Source organism: Moschus berezovskii, chromosome 2 (genome assembly GCF_049115385.1).
Source record: "Moschus berezovskii isolate FMDL1 chromosome 2, NW_MosBer_1.0, whole genome shotgun sequence".
In the NCBI taxonomy this organism is placed as follows: Eukaryota; Metazoa; Chordata; class Mammalia; order Artiodactyla; family Moschidae; genus Moschus; species Moschus berezovskii.
Window position 1 is genome coordinate 120,329,836 of NC_142461.1, and position 15,539 is coordinate 120,345,374.

At 38.3% G+C, this 15,539-nt stretch overlaps 1 protein-coding gene across 1 annotated transcript in view; it reads right to left on the minus strand.

Annotated features, from left to right (window-relative positions):
* PDE11A (phosphodiesterase 11A) overlaps positions 1 to 15,539 on the minus strand; it is a 425,341-nt gene that overhangs the window by 372,774 nt on the left and 37,028 nt on the right. The gene's annotated exons all lie outside the window — the stretch shown is intronic.

Here is a 15,539-nt window from a genome sequence, read left to right on the forward strand (position 1 = left end):
ATGATACATTATGATGTCTTGTTTTGAAATACTCTACCACAATTTAAATGAATAAACTAAAGCTTCTTGTATTAACATGAACAAATATCAAAAACATGTTAAATGAAGCAAAGTGCTACAATCTGATACCGTCTATATAATACCACTAATATTTAAAAACAATGCTAAATATTATGTAGCAAAGTACACTGCATGCATGAGAATAATAACCTCTAAACTGATGTGCATGGTTGGTTAGCTCCAGGGAGGAAGAGAGGAGATGGCATGAGGGAGAGCGAGGGTGAGGCTTCAGCTCTTAACAACCAATTTTTCCTTGCTAAAAACAAACAAACAAACAAACAAAAACTCCGAAGCAAATATAGTACAATGTCAAGACTCTATAAACCTTGATGGCCCATTCTTATTTAAAAGTTTGAAATATTTTACAATAAAAGGTTAAGACTAATTTTTAAAAGTTAAGAAATTGGTGGAAGGTGAGATAGGGTTGGAATAGGGGAAACCAGTTAGGAAATATCAGTGGTCCAGGTAAGGTAAGATGATGGTCTGGGTTAAAAGAAAGCAATGGAGGTAAAGAGAAATAGATGGATCTGTTGAGTTCGCAGTCCTTCCTGACACACTGGTTGGGGATGGGGGACTAGAGAAAGATGAAGAATCTCAGGTTTTAATTTGAGAAACTGTATGGATGGAAGCACCATTTACTGGGATGGGGAACGGTGAGATGAAGGTGAAAGTCTACATATAAAGAAAGTCAAGAAGGTTGATAAAAACATTTAAAAATTAAAAAAAAAGAAGGTTGCTAAATCAGTGAGTGGGTCCTGTGACCTAAATCAGTCAGACCTCTGGCTGCAGGTGAGAATTACCTGAGAATGTTGAATCAATCAGTATGAAGCTTTAGTTTTTAATTGGTTTTAAATGCTCATAAATGATTCTCATGAGACCAATTGTCCAAAATGATGAAGAGTTTAGTCACTAGTAAGATCAATAAAGTTCATTAATAAGAAAAAAGCCTTAAAATGGGAAGGAAAAAAGAGAATGTCATGGCATGTATTTTAGTGGTTATATATCAGTGATGTGTACCCTGTGAGACTGGACTTGAAAAAACACTCTGGAATAGGCAAGCCTTTCTGCTCTTATCTTTATGATGGTCTGTATCTCTGGAGAAGGGCCTCATCACCACAGTTCAACTCTGAGTTAATCAACCACCAAGACTATGGGGTATTCATTGCCAAAATAGTCAAAGCCGCATGAAAACAACAGACATCAGTTCAGTTCAGTTCAGTTCAGTCGCTCAGTCGTGTCCGACTCTTTGCGACCCCATGAATCACAGCACGCCAGGCCTCCCTGTCCATCACCAGCTCCCGGAGTTCACACAAACTCATGTCCATCAAGTCGGTGATGCCATCCAGCCATCTCATTCTCTGTCATCCCCTTCTCCTCCTGCCCTCAATCCCTCCCAGCATCAGAGTCTTTTCCAGTGAGTCAACTCGTCGCATGAGGTGGCCAAAGTATTGGAGTTTCAGCTTTAGCATCAGTCCTTCCAATGAACACCCAGGATTGATCTCCTTGAGAATGGACTGGTTGGATCTCCTTGCAGTCCAAGGGACTCTCAAGAGTCTTCTCGGGGTGCCCATTCATGACCAAGGGGAACAAAAATATAGTAAACCCTCTTCACCCTCTATTCAACTCTCTACATTCACCTGATAAACTTGTAACTAGAGGAGAAAAAGATAATTGTATTGATACATGTGGTAAGTGTTAATCTTCCAATTTAAAAGCTGAGAAAAATGATTCGTTTCATTATGTCTTAATGGTTTTTTAAATATAATGCATGGTAAAACATACTTTGTCCATGTCTTCATCACACTATTTATGGGAATATTCTCCCAAATTAACTCAAAATTTGATATAATTCATCTAATGAGAGGTCAGAAGAGTTGATACAATTGCATACTTCCCTAATTATATTAATCCTCTAGATTAATTTCCAATTTAAGAAAATTAAGAAAGCTGAGCCCAAAATTGAGGTATAAATTAACGGCAGGGGATGAAGAGAACTAAGAATAACTAGATAAAGGGACATATTACTATGATATTGTAGAAAGAATGAAAGTTTAAAAATGGAAGATAGCAAAAAACAGATCTTGCTAGCCAAGCAATGATCACAAGTGAGTATAGTAGTTTAAGAAAAACTTAGGGACTGTGGAACACACAGTATGGGGCCAGGGTGGGGTGGGGGTGGATCTCTCCAGGAAAGTGAAATTTTTAAGCTGCCAGCCAAAGGATCAGTGTCCCAGGAAAAGGGAATAGTATTTAAGACTCAGAGGCAATAGAAACGTGGTGAATCTGAGTAAATGAAAGAAGTTGAAGATGGTCCTCTAGGGAAGAGCCAGAGATGGAACAAAACCGAGCAGCTGGAAGCTAATGAAAGGGTGCTTACTAACCGGGTTTTTGAATTGTAAATTTACCATAGAGGAAGGGGGAGGCACTAGAGGGTTTTAAGAAGGTAGGAGGGAGTAATGTGACTGATTCCTCATTTTAGAAACAGTTCTTATGGCTTAAATGTAAAGAATGAGCAGGAAATAAGAGCTCCAGGTGAGAGAGATACCATCTCTAGACTGGGATGGTGGCTATCGGTGGGAGGGGTGATGGAAAGGACTGAGCTGGAAGATATTTAGGAGGTAGAATCAATAGGACTTGCTGATCACTTTGACGTAAGGTTGCTAGTGCTATTAATAGAGAAGCAAAAGAATAACTCCATGTATCCAGTACAGAGATTCACTGAGTGATGAACACAGGAAGGGGACAGACTCTGAGCGAGAAATAAGAGTTCCCTTGTGGCTGTTTTGTTTTCTGAATGCTGAGCTTTAAGCCAACGTTTTCACTCTCCTCTTTTACTTTCTTCAAGAGTCTTTTTAGGTCCTCTTCACTTTCTGCCATAAGGGTGGTGTCATCTACATATCTGAGGTTATTGATATTTCTCCCAGCAATCTTGATTCCAGCTTGTGCTTCTTCCAGCCCAGCATTTCTCATGATGTACTCTGCATATAAGTTAAATAAGCAGGGTGACGATAGCTCAACATTCAGAAAACTAAGATCATGGCATCTGGTCCCATCACTTCAGGGGAAATAGATGGGGAAACAGTGGAAACAGTGTCAGACTTTATTTTGGGGGGCTCCAAAATCACTGCGGATGCTGAGTGCAGCCATGAAATTAAAAGACGCTTACTCCTTGGAAGGAAAGTTATGACCAGCCTAGATAACATATTAAAAAGCAGAGACATTACTTTGCCAACAAAAGTCCGTCTAGTCAAGGCTATGGTTTTTCCAGTGGTCATGTATGGAGGTGAGAGTTGGACTGTGAAGAAAGCTGATCACCGAAGAATTGATGCTTTTGAACTGTGGTGCTGGAGAAGACTCTTGAGAGTCCCTTGGACTGCAAGGAGATCCAACCAGTCCATCCTAAAGGAGGTCAGTCCTGGGTGTTCATTGGAAGGACTGATGCTGAAGCTGAAACTCCAATACTTTGGCCACCTCATACGAAGAGTTGACTCACTGGAAAAGATCCTGATGCTGGGAGGGATTGGGGGAAGGCGGAGAAGGGGATGACAGAGGATGAGATGGCTGGATGGCATCACTGACTCGATGGACATGAGTTTGAGTAAACTCAGAGAGTTGGTGATGGACAGGAAGGCCTGGCGTGCTGTGATTCATGGGGTCGCAAAGAGTCAGACACAACTGAGCCACTGAACTGAACTGAACTGTTGCTGTTTTGTGGTTTAACCAAGGGCCATTCACATGGTGGTAGTGCTGCCATGTTTGAGACATAGATAGGTAGATAGGAAACTGTTCTAATTTCAGGAAATGGACTTGGAATGCAAAGAAGAGACTAATTTTCTTTCTTTTTTTTTTTTTTTTTGGCCACTCAGCATGTGGGATCAAACCCATGCCTCCTGCAGTGGAAACTTGGAGTCTTAGCCACTGGACCACCAGGGAAGTTCCCAAGAAGGGACTACTTAGATAAGAATGAAGGACTCTGCTCAATAACTTTACCAGAGGTCTTCAGGAGTTCACCACACACAGAAGGCCAGGTAAGGAGAAGACAGGGGAAGTAAGAAGAGAAAAACACTGGGCCTATTTATTGCTGGAGACAGAAACTTAAATAGGAAATTAACAAATGCCTCCAGGTCCATAATGAAATACCACATGGAGAACGGTGTCCAATTTGTATTCATCTCCCTGAGGATAAAAAAAAAAGAAATGATCTACAACAGGAGAGATTTCTAATAAATTAAAGTAAGGGCTTCTTTAATAAGGTTGTTAAAATCTGGAATGAGTTTCTTATGATTGTGGCACACTCTTCTTGCTTCGAGTATTTTTATGTCATAATATTTTTCCTACCACAGATATCTTAAGTATAACTGTTCTTGAGAAGTGCAGGGATCACAGTGCCTTCTGTGCAGAACTACCTTTTGCATTTGACTATGATTTTTAATATTTAAAAAGATTAAGACATAAGGCGAAAAGCAATTCTGTCTTTTTAGCAATGGAACTGACCTGTGCCCGCTACAAAGAGAACCATAGGTAGATATACTTCTGAGCCAGGATCTTGGGCTTGCAGCCTCCTCTGCACATTCCTGGGTTGAACGTGATGCCACAGAACACACCCAGAAAGCAGATCCCACCCACAAGGTCCACTTAGGCTGTAGACAGAACTAACTTCTGCAGTCTGAGCCTTCAGGTCCTTGAAAGAAAGAGCTATGTTCACTGCACTCGAGAAACCCAGCCTGCCCCAGGGAGACATATTTTAGAGGCACGTAAGAAGCCTCAAAGCAAAAGGGAAACTATCCTGTCTTCTTTTCACTTTCTCAAAGAAGCCACTCAAGGCTCCCCAAGGCAGGAGCCAGAGTTAAGAATCTCATTCAGTTCTCAGAATCATAGCAAGGATGCATCACACAAATGTCTTTTACCCTCTCTGTGTTTAAGAGCTCTCTCCCCAGCACTTTAGAGTAAGATTATCCAGGGCTTGTGATTTAGCCAAGAACTAGTCTTGACCACCTATAAGGGTGATTGTTCTAACCACAATCTCAACTCTACCCTAAGCCCTTCATAGCCAAGGTCACAGCCAAGGTTATCAAACTCTTCAAGTTTGAAAATGTCCACATGATGGGACATAGATGAGAAAGCATGTAAATACAAAAAAGTTTCTATTACCTCCATGAAATATTTCATGAATTTGTATCTGAGTTATTATTTCCGTAGATTACAGAAGAAAAGTAATACATGACATGTGTATATATATGGTAATACTTCACTCTACAGATGTTGTTAGGTGTTCATAAGAACAGAGCAGTTGCTAACAACTGTTCCTGACACCGGAATCACTCGCAGAGCTTTAGGTAACTATTCATGCCCTAGCCCCACCCTGACCAATTAAATCATAACTGGTCGGAGGAGGGGTTGTGCAGGGGGTCTGACTTCTAACTGTTGGTCAGAGTTAAGAACCACGGAATTAGAGGTCCTTTAATAAGTCCAAGGCTGCCACGGGTCTGAGGGGCCTTGTCAACTTACTACTTGAGAGTTCTCAGAACATGTGCTAGCTTTTGGTTTGGTTAGGCTTTCCTCACGGGCTTAGTGCACTGGCCTGCACATCTTACCCAGAACCTACTGCCTTCTCCCAACAACAGAAGGTTTGAAGACCAAGTTCAGTCCCACATCTCATCCATGTCCTCTTTCAAATGCCTTATGGAGCGGCAACGAAGAGAAGCTACTGGAATTATAAAATATAAAATGAATAAGCCATTGAAATGCAAACCAATAGATTGACCAACTGTCTGAAGCTTAAAAGAAAACTGCTTTTATTGGTACATCAGTTAGTAACACCCATTTAATTCCAATTCATTGAAGCATCTCCTCACATTTATGACCGATCATAAATAGTACTTATTTTCCCAAAATTGCTTGGAAAGCTAAGCTTTCAAAAATTTTGATTAGTCTTTAATGATTTGAAATGTACTATTCTGCTTTTTTCCATACAAAGAAGTATAATTAATTGTTCTGAATTGATGGAAGGCTTGAGAATACACTGCACAAAAACAAAGACATGGCATATGGTAACTAGATGGCTAATGCTTTGAGCATCCTAATTTGATACTTGCTGAGAAAAAGTACAAAATTATCACTGTTGTTCTTAATATGTATTCACAGAATGTCATTGCTCAACAGCAAACAAAAATCTTCCCTCTGAATTCTTTTACACACACAAAAAAACCAAAATGTGTAGAGTTTTAAATAATACAAAATATTCCCAAAAAGTATGTATGTTTTTGAAGTGTTACTCTTTTAAGGACCTGAAGTGGTGTGGTAGGTGGTAGAGCAGTTTATAAATATACACAAGTCAGCCTTATTTGGTAAATGCTTGAAGGACACACTTAAATTCATTTAAGTCTTCCAAACTGAATTAGTGGTTAACAGACACTATAAAAGAACTTAATATGAGGTTTAGAAACAGCCATTGTTATTACTAAGTTACCTTTCTATTTGGTCATTGTTATTACCAAGTTGGGCTTCCCGGTGGCTCGGCAGTGAGGAATTCGCCTGCCAGCGCAGCAGATCTTGGTTCAATCCCTGGGTCAGGAAGATGCCCTGGAGGAGGGCATGGCAACCCATTCCGGTGTTCTTGTCTAGGAAATCCCATGGACAGAGGCGCCTTGTGGACTACAGTCCATAGGGTAAGAGTCAGACATGACTGAAGTGACTTGGTATATACATATTACCAAGTTACTCCCCTTCAGCTGTGTTGCTAAAGTAAACTTGGTTTGCTGATCTTGTTTCTCTTTCCTTCATTTCTCTTAGTTGGCATTTTTGTTTGGTCCTGTCTTATTGTTGTCATCATGGCTATAATTATTTATCTTTCTTATAAGAGATACAAATATATCTCAAGACACAGGAAAAATGGAAGAACCACAGCACAGCTGAAATCAAAGTTGGTGAGGTGGTAGGGTATGAAACAAAATGATGAAATTTTAAATTTATTTAATAGATGGGACAGGTAGCTATTAAAGATACATTGTAACTGTGCAGATAAATTGTATGTGGAGTTAAAATGCAACTCCATGCTCTATAAGATTTATTATGTATAATTAATATGTCTGAGCCAAACATCACCATCTCTTCAGACAGCCATGGTAAGTCCGCAGGCTTGAAGCACCTTTCTTCCTGGCACAGTGGAGCCATCTAAGGACTTTGGTGAATCAGGGAGGTGAGCCTACAGGTAGAACCAAGAAAGCCAAGAAGTCTGTAACTATGGACAAAGGACTGTCAACATGGGGTTGTGTTTCAGACACCAAACAGTCAGGAACTAGGGACTAAAGGAAAAGCCAAGGTCAAAACAGTGATGCATGGAAAGCCAGGAGCCAAGATTAACAGTGACACACTAGAGATTTGGCCTCATTCACTTGTTTAACGAGGACCATAGGAGAAGAGATTAGATTTGTGGTGACCAGAGGTGGGAGCAGAATTGGAGGAAGGAGGTCAAAAGGTACAAACTTCTAGTTATTAGACAAGTAAGTGCTAGGAATGTAATGTACAACATAACAGCACTGCTGTATGTTACATACGAAAGTTGTTAAAGAGAGTAAATCCTGAGTTCTCATCACAAAGAAAAGTTTTTTTCTATTTCTTTACTTCTGTATCTATACAGGATCATTTGCTGCTGTTGTTCAATCTCTCAGTCATGTCCGACTTTCTGAGATCCCATGGACTGCAGCACGCCAGGCTTCCCTGTCCTTCACCACCTCCCAGAGCTTGCTCAAACTCATGTCCTTTGAGTCGGTGATGTTAGCCAGCCATCTCATCCTCTGTCATCCCCTTTTCCTCTTGCCTTCAATAAAAGATCACGGATGTTCACTAAACTTATTGTTGTAATCATCTTATGATGTATTTCAGTCAAATCATTATGCTGTACACCTTAAACTTATACAGTGCTGTATGTCGATTGTATCGGGATAAAACTGGAAAGAAAATTAAGTAAAAGCTCTGGGTTTAAAGAAAAACAAAACCCAACAAGTATCACCTCCAACAAAAAGCCTATTTGTTCTTCCCACCCTGGGCAACAGAGACAACTGGACAGTGGCCTCTAAATGTAACTGATTTGTAAACAGCTGTATCAATCAGAATCTGACTTTCCCACATTTATGAAAAATATAATAATTTCTAGCATAAAGTGTAAATGTTATATTTTAATACATATTTTAATTAGGTTTTACTGTTAATAAGTGGAAGTGACTGTTTCTGTATGACAAAAGCTTAATGTTAAAAAGTAATTTTAAAGTTTGCTTTTAAATGTTCTAAAAGTTCTAAAATATTTTTAAACTAATTTTCAAATGTTTTAAAAATATTTTGAATCATTCTTTCTTGTGAGAACATGATTATAAATACATGATTACTTAATATTAAAATCTATCTTAAAGCTACAATAATTAAAAGTATGATACTGGTTCACAAAATTGATGAAAGAGTAGAAAGTCAATTTTATATGTGTACATACATATATGTATAGATGTGTGTGAATAAATGTATTTAATAAGAGTATAATTTCAAATCAGTCAGAAAAGAATAAGTTATTCAGTTAGTCACATATTTGGGGAAAGTAAGATTCTTTTCTCACATTATACATTAAAGTTAATTGCAAGCTGAATAAGGAGATAAACATACTCATCTGTTAATGAACTGCAAATGTGGGACAGATTACTCAAACCCTGCCAAGACACATTTCTTATTTTAACATGAAATACTATGAGACATGTATATTATGTGAAACGAATCGCCAGTTCAGGGTCGATGCATGTTACAGCATGCTCGGGGCTGGTATGCGGGGATGACCCAGAGGGAGGATAAGGGGAGGAGGGAGGTGGGAGGGGGGTTCGGGAGGGGGAACTCATGTACACCCGGGGCAGATTCATGTCAATGTATGGCAAAACCAACCAATATAATATTGTAAAATAATTAGCCTCCAATAAAAATTAAAAAAAGAGAAATACTATGAGAAAAAAAGTCTGAATATTAATTACAAATAGTCAATAATATGAGAATGCATAGATCCCACATATTATCAAATAAATCCTAAATTTTCAATCAAAAAGTCAGCAGCCTTATGTTCAAATGTTGGTCTTCTTTTCTACCAAACCTTTAACCAAAACAATCAGTAAAAGTACGATCAATTCTATTTCTTTCAGTTGTTTGTTTCAGCTAACATTGTTTTCTTTTTCTGGCTAATATTCTTATCAGAAATACAAATGGTGAAAAGTTTCAGTACAAGAATGAATACTGACATAATAAAATCATCATTTACTTTACTTGAAAATTATATTAAAACATTTTTATAATAAAAAAATTAAATGTCAAAAGTAAAATAATAAAAGAATTGAAGAAATATAACTGAAAATTCATCTCAACTCTTAAGGGGAAGTCTCTCAACCCATAATACCAAAAGAAGGAAGCATAAATACTGAGAGATTTGATTAATAGAAATTAAAAATTTTAAATCTCAAAAATAATACAAAGAATCAAGAATAAAATAAAGTTGAAAAAAATATAAACACACCTGGCTGACAAAGTGTTAAATGCTAAATATACAGAATTCTTACAAATTAATTAGGAAAAATGAGCAATAGGCAGGAATTGGAAATTAACAAAAGAAAATACTGATGGGAAAAAAGTTTCATATTTCATATAAATATATGAAAACTGTCAAGTTACAACAGTTATAGTTTTTCTATAAAATTGTCAAAGATTTAAAATTTAAAGTGTCACGATACCTAACTTAATCAAAAGTTTTTGTGGAAATACTTTTGTATACTACATTGCTGGTGAGAATACAAATTAGTGCAATATACATGGAGGACAATAAGTATGGGCTTCCCTCATGGCTCAGCAGATAAAGAATCCACCTGCAAGGCAGGAGACACAGGAAACCTGGGTTCGATCTCTGGGTCAGGAAGATCCCCTGGAGGAAGAAGTGGTAACCCACTCTAGTATTCTGAAAGAGGAGCCTGGTGGGCTACAGTCCATGGGGTCACAAAGAGTCAGACACGACTGAAGGACTAAGCATGTGTGCACACAGCAATAAGTAATAAAAAACCTTTAAATTTTTCATACTTTTCAATATAGTAGTTTTATTCTAGAAATTCATAAGTAAAAAATGAAAAATATCTAAATATTCAATGGAAAATGGATTGTTATGGTATATATGCACTACTTTACATAAAGGAGATAAACATACTCATCTGTTAATGAACTGCAAATGTGGGACAGATTACTCAAACCCTGCCAAGACACATTTTTTGTATAATACACAAAGTATTATAGGTTATTATTATACATGATATATATAATTTTATTCTGACATGGGAAAGTGACAAAGGAAAAAAAGTTTAACAACAGTTTCCTCAAAGTGATGGGATTACTATTTGGGACAGCACTATGGTTTCAAAAGTATCCCTGAAAAAAACAAAAATCATTATACTATTGGGTTGCAAGTAAAATAGATAGGTAAGGTATACCAAAATCACTGCAGATGCTGATTGCAGCCAGGAAATTAAAAGACGCTTACTCCTTGGAAGGAAAGTTATGACCAATCTAGATAGCATATTAAAAAGCAGAGATATTACTTTGCCAACAAAGGTCCGTCTAGTCAAGGCTATGGTTTTTCCCGTGGTCATGTATGGATGTGAGAGTTGGACTGTGAAGAAAGCTGACTGTCGAAGAATTGATGCTTTTGAACTGTGGTGCTGGAGAAGACTCTTGAGAGTCCCTTGGACTGCAAGGAGATCCAACCAGTCCATTCTAAAGGAGATCAATCCTGGGTGTTCATTGGAAGGACTGATGCTAAAGCTGAAACTCCAATACTTTGGCAACCTCATGCGATGAGTTGACTCACGGGAAGAGTCTGATGCTAGGAGGGATTGGGGGCAGGAGGAGAAGGGGACAACAGAGAATGAGATGGCTGGATGGCATCACCGACTCAATGGACATGAGTTTGAGTGAACTCTGGGAGTTGGTGATGGACAGGGAGGCCTGGCGTGCTGTGATTCATGGGTTCGCAAAGAGTCGGACACGACTGAGTGACTGAACTGAACTGAAGGTATACCAAATGACAACTCTCAAGATGGGAGTGGGTCAGCCTTCATAAAGAATAAGTTATGTGAAAAGTGGCACAGCACCCTGTTATTTTGTAAAGTCACTATCATCCTTTATAACACTATAAAGCTCTTTGCCATAAAAATTAAGCTAAATTGAATTGCTACATGGAATATCAAAGGAATTTGATATTTTCTGAAAATCACAGAGAACTAAGAACAAAAAGACTGCCAAGATACTGTAGTTGAGCAATGTTCTAATATGTGAAATGGATGGATCTTTCAACTGTCTCAGACTCTGACCCTCTCCACATTAAACTAGTAAACATCACAACATCTTGACGCGGCATCGCATATACAATATAATGATGGAAAACATTTGATTTACAAAAAGGATGAATAGTAGAAATCAAAAACCAGTAGCCTCATATTGGTTTCTAAAACAAAATTCTCACCAAACTATTAAACCAGTAGATGTAAGTTTTGAAGAAAATAAGAACAAATCTGCCACAAGAGTGTGTTCAACCACTGAAAACCCAGTTTAGAAAAAGCCGCATCACTCACTGCACAGAGGACTTGGGAGCAGTATATCACTACTCCCCTCTGATCTTCTAGGTTAGTCCCTGGGCCTGGCTGTATCCATACACATTCCCATCCCCACTGGCAGCCACTGTGCCCCTGAAGCCTTTCTTTCCTGTTCCCATGCCAGGCTTTATTTCCCTGGTGCTCACCCTAGCTTGACTGCAAACAAGCAGCTGTGCTGAGAATACTCAGATTCCCTCCAGAAGGTATATGGCCATGTGCTCCACAATACACCAAGGGCATGCATCTCTAGCCCTCAAATTTGAGAAGAAGAATAATGGATCAAACTGAAGTTGTCAACACATGCTTTGTTTCCACCAGAGGACTGTTTTCATCAGCAGGACTCATTCATAAACAGTCAGGAGAAACACAGGAGTGGACTCAGCACCCATGGTGCCTTTTCCTGGATAATGTGTCAGGATGCTTTCTAAGACATGCTTGCAAGTAGGAGTCTTCTAGACAGACACACTGGCTGGAGAACTGAGTCAGCCTGATTTTTGGCAGCCTTATCTAAGTTACTCCACGTTGGACAGAGTTGGTTAGTGCCTCCTAGAACTGGTCTCTTGCCTACTGCCTTGTTCCAAATATTTCCTAGGCCAGCTGGAAGAATGCTACACTGGTGTTTTTATGAACTAGATCAAGCCCTTAGCAGAGCCAGTGAGTTATACCGTTCATCATATTTTGCAGGTCTGGGTTCTGCTGGGTTAGAAAGATTGGGCATATCGGCTAGCACGCACTCTCACAGGCGAAACAGGATCAGGGACCATTCTAGGAATCATAATTTACTTCTGAAATGCTTCAATAAAATGAGCAATCAATTAATCCAACAACAATTCTTCCTTGGTTTAAGAACTGCATAGGATGGAATAACAAGAGCAGAAACCACAAGAAATCCTTCGTTGCTCAGATTTATAAGCCCTCAATATGCTCCTTTAGACAGAGCAATAATACACTTCCGATATCTATGGAAACTTCAACTTTAAAACTTACTAGTGAGTCCCTCTAAGTAAGTCCCTCTGTCTTACTTAAAAAGAAAGATTATCAATGGGCATCATTGGGTATTATGTCCCCTACCATAACCCACCCACTCATATGCTCATATATAAGTACATCTGATACATCTGGAGACACACTAAACCCCTCAACAGGACACTTCATATAAGTGGGCAAGTTGACATTGAACATTTGTGAAAACTGACTAAGAGCTGGGTCATAAAGCTGGCCAATTTGAAACAGTTGTGTGAAATAATTGGTATTATGCAGAATACATCATTTCACCCCAATTCACTTTATTAAAAAAACATGTAACTAGAGGAAAAATATTTAAAAATTTAAAATATATTTCTAAACTATCAATCAAAAAATAAATAAAATGGAAATTATAACCAAATATTATGTACCAAAATGGTAGAACATAATTAAAGAGGTTCTTAAAGGTTTCATCTTAGATGCTTCCATTAAGAAGCAAAGCACAACTTATTGAAGTGATCAACCGACCATAAGGAATTAGAAAAAAGAACAGCAAAACAAACTCAAGAAAATGAGAGAAAATAATAAAAATAACAGCAGAAGCTAATGAAAAAGAAAATAAACATATAATGAAGAGGATCAACAGAGGTCATAAAAGTAACAAAACATAAAAATCTCTGGAGAAAATAATCAAAGGGGAAAAAGAGAGACATTAAAATTTTTAAAATCAGGAATAAAAAGGGCAAAGCCATAGTTGCTACAGATAAGACATTATGAACATGTTTGTATCTATAAACTTGAAAACTTATGAAATAATATATACAGTTTTAAAAAAACTCATAAAAAGAGAACATTAAGAGTCCAACAAGGTTTAAAGAAATTGAATTAGCAGTTCAAAATAATCCTATCACACACACAAACACACACACATACACACACAGGAACCAGACAGATTTCCAGGAAATTCTACCAGACATTTGAGCACTGGGAAATTCTAATCTTATGCAAGCTATTCCACATTGGAAAAAAATCATTTGTGATATAGATTTGCTTTCAAAACCAAATGAGGATATTATAAGCAAAGAAAAATATAGGCCAATCTCACTAATGAATGAATACAGATTCAAAGCCTCTAAAAATAAGCATTTTTCCAAAACAAATCAGATAGTGAATAAACGGATAATTTGTTATGACCAAGCTGGTATTTCCTAGGAATCCTAGATTGGTTTATCATGAGAAGATCAACTAAAATAGCTCACCACATTAACATGTTAAGGTGAAAAATATTGTATCTTAATAAAGGTAGGAAAACTGGGTAAAATTTTACATCTATCTAGTGGCTCTGCAATATGAAAGATCTGGGTTCAATCCCCGGGTTGGGAAGATCCCCTGGAGAAGGGAACAGCTACCCATTCCAGTGTTCTGCTCTGGAGAATTCCATGAACTGTACGGTCCACAGGGTTGCAAAGAGTCAGACATGACTGAGCAACTCTCACTTTCTTCATGATGTGAAAAATAACGGCAACAACCTCCTTAGCAAACTGGGAAGAGAAGACACTTTCTCAGCCTGATAAAGGGCATTTCAAAAAACCCACAGACATCTCATAACTAACAATGAAACTCTAACAGCATCTTTGGTAAGATCAGTTTCAATATAAGGATGCCTGTTTTCATCAGTCATATTCTACACTGTTCTGGAGGTCCTTGCATAGTAAATCAAGAAAAAGGAAAGTTAAAGGACTAGGAAAAAAGAATGATCTCTTACATAGAAAATCTCAAAAAAACAAAGCTTAACACATCCAGGTTATTTAATAAATGTTGAGAAAAATAAGCACTAAAATAGTTGTGAGGATTAAGTGAAATAACCTATGTTGACTATTTGGCGCATAGTAGTAATTTTGTTAATACTAATTTCCTTCCCCCTAAAATTTACTTTTAGGTATCAATGTCATTTGGGAAAAGAATTTTTAAAGAGTAAAAATTTCATCCCAATGTTCGTAGCAGCGTTAATTACAATTGCCAAGATATGGAAGCAACCTAAATGTCCATCAACAGATGAAAGGATAAAGAAGATGTGTGTGTGTGTGTGTGTGTGTGTGTGTGTGCACGCATGTGCACATGGAATACTGCTGCTACTGCTGCTGCTAAGTCACTTCAGTCGTGTCCGACTCTGTACGACCCCATAGATGGCAGCCCACCAGGCTCCTCTGTCCATGGGATTTTCCAGGCAAGAGTACTGGAGTGGGTTGCTATTGCCTTCTCCAACATGGAATGCTACTCAGCCATAAAATGAAGAAAATCTGCAACAACGTGGATGAATTTAAAGGGTAATATGCTACACACAAATATACAGTCGATGGAATTCTCCAGGCCAGAATACTGGAGTGGGTAGCCTTTCCCTTCTCCAGGGGATCTTCCCAATCCAGGGATCAAACCCAGGACTCCTGCAACAAAGGCAGATTCTTTACCAGCTGAGCCACAAGGGAAACCCAAGAACACTGGAGTGGGTAGCCTATCCCTTCTCCAGCGGACCTTCCTGACCCAGGAATCGAACTGGAGTCTCCTTCATTGCAGGCAGATTCTTAACCAGCTGAGATACCAGAGAAGTCCCCTGGTTCAATCCCTAGGTTGGGAAGATCCCCTGGAGAAGGAAATAGCAACCCACTTCAGTATTCTTGTCTGGAGAATCCCATGGACAAAGAAACCTAGCAGGCTATAGTCCATAGGGTTGCCAAGTTGGACACAACTGAGCAACTAACACACTTTCATAACCAGTAAGGGTGGTGTTTGAAAGATATATGCATATATACATATATGAAGAACTCCTACAAATTAATAAGAAAAAGTATTACT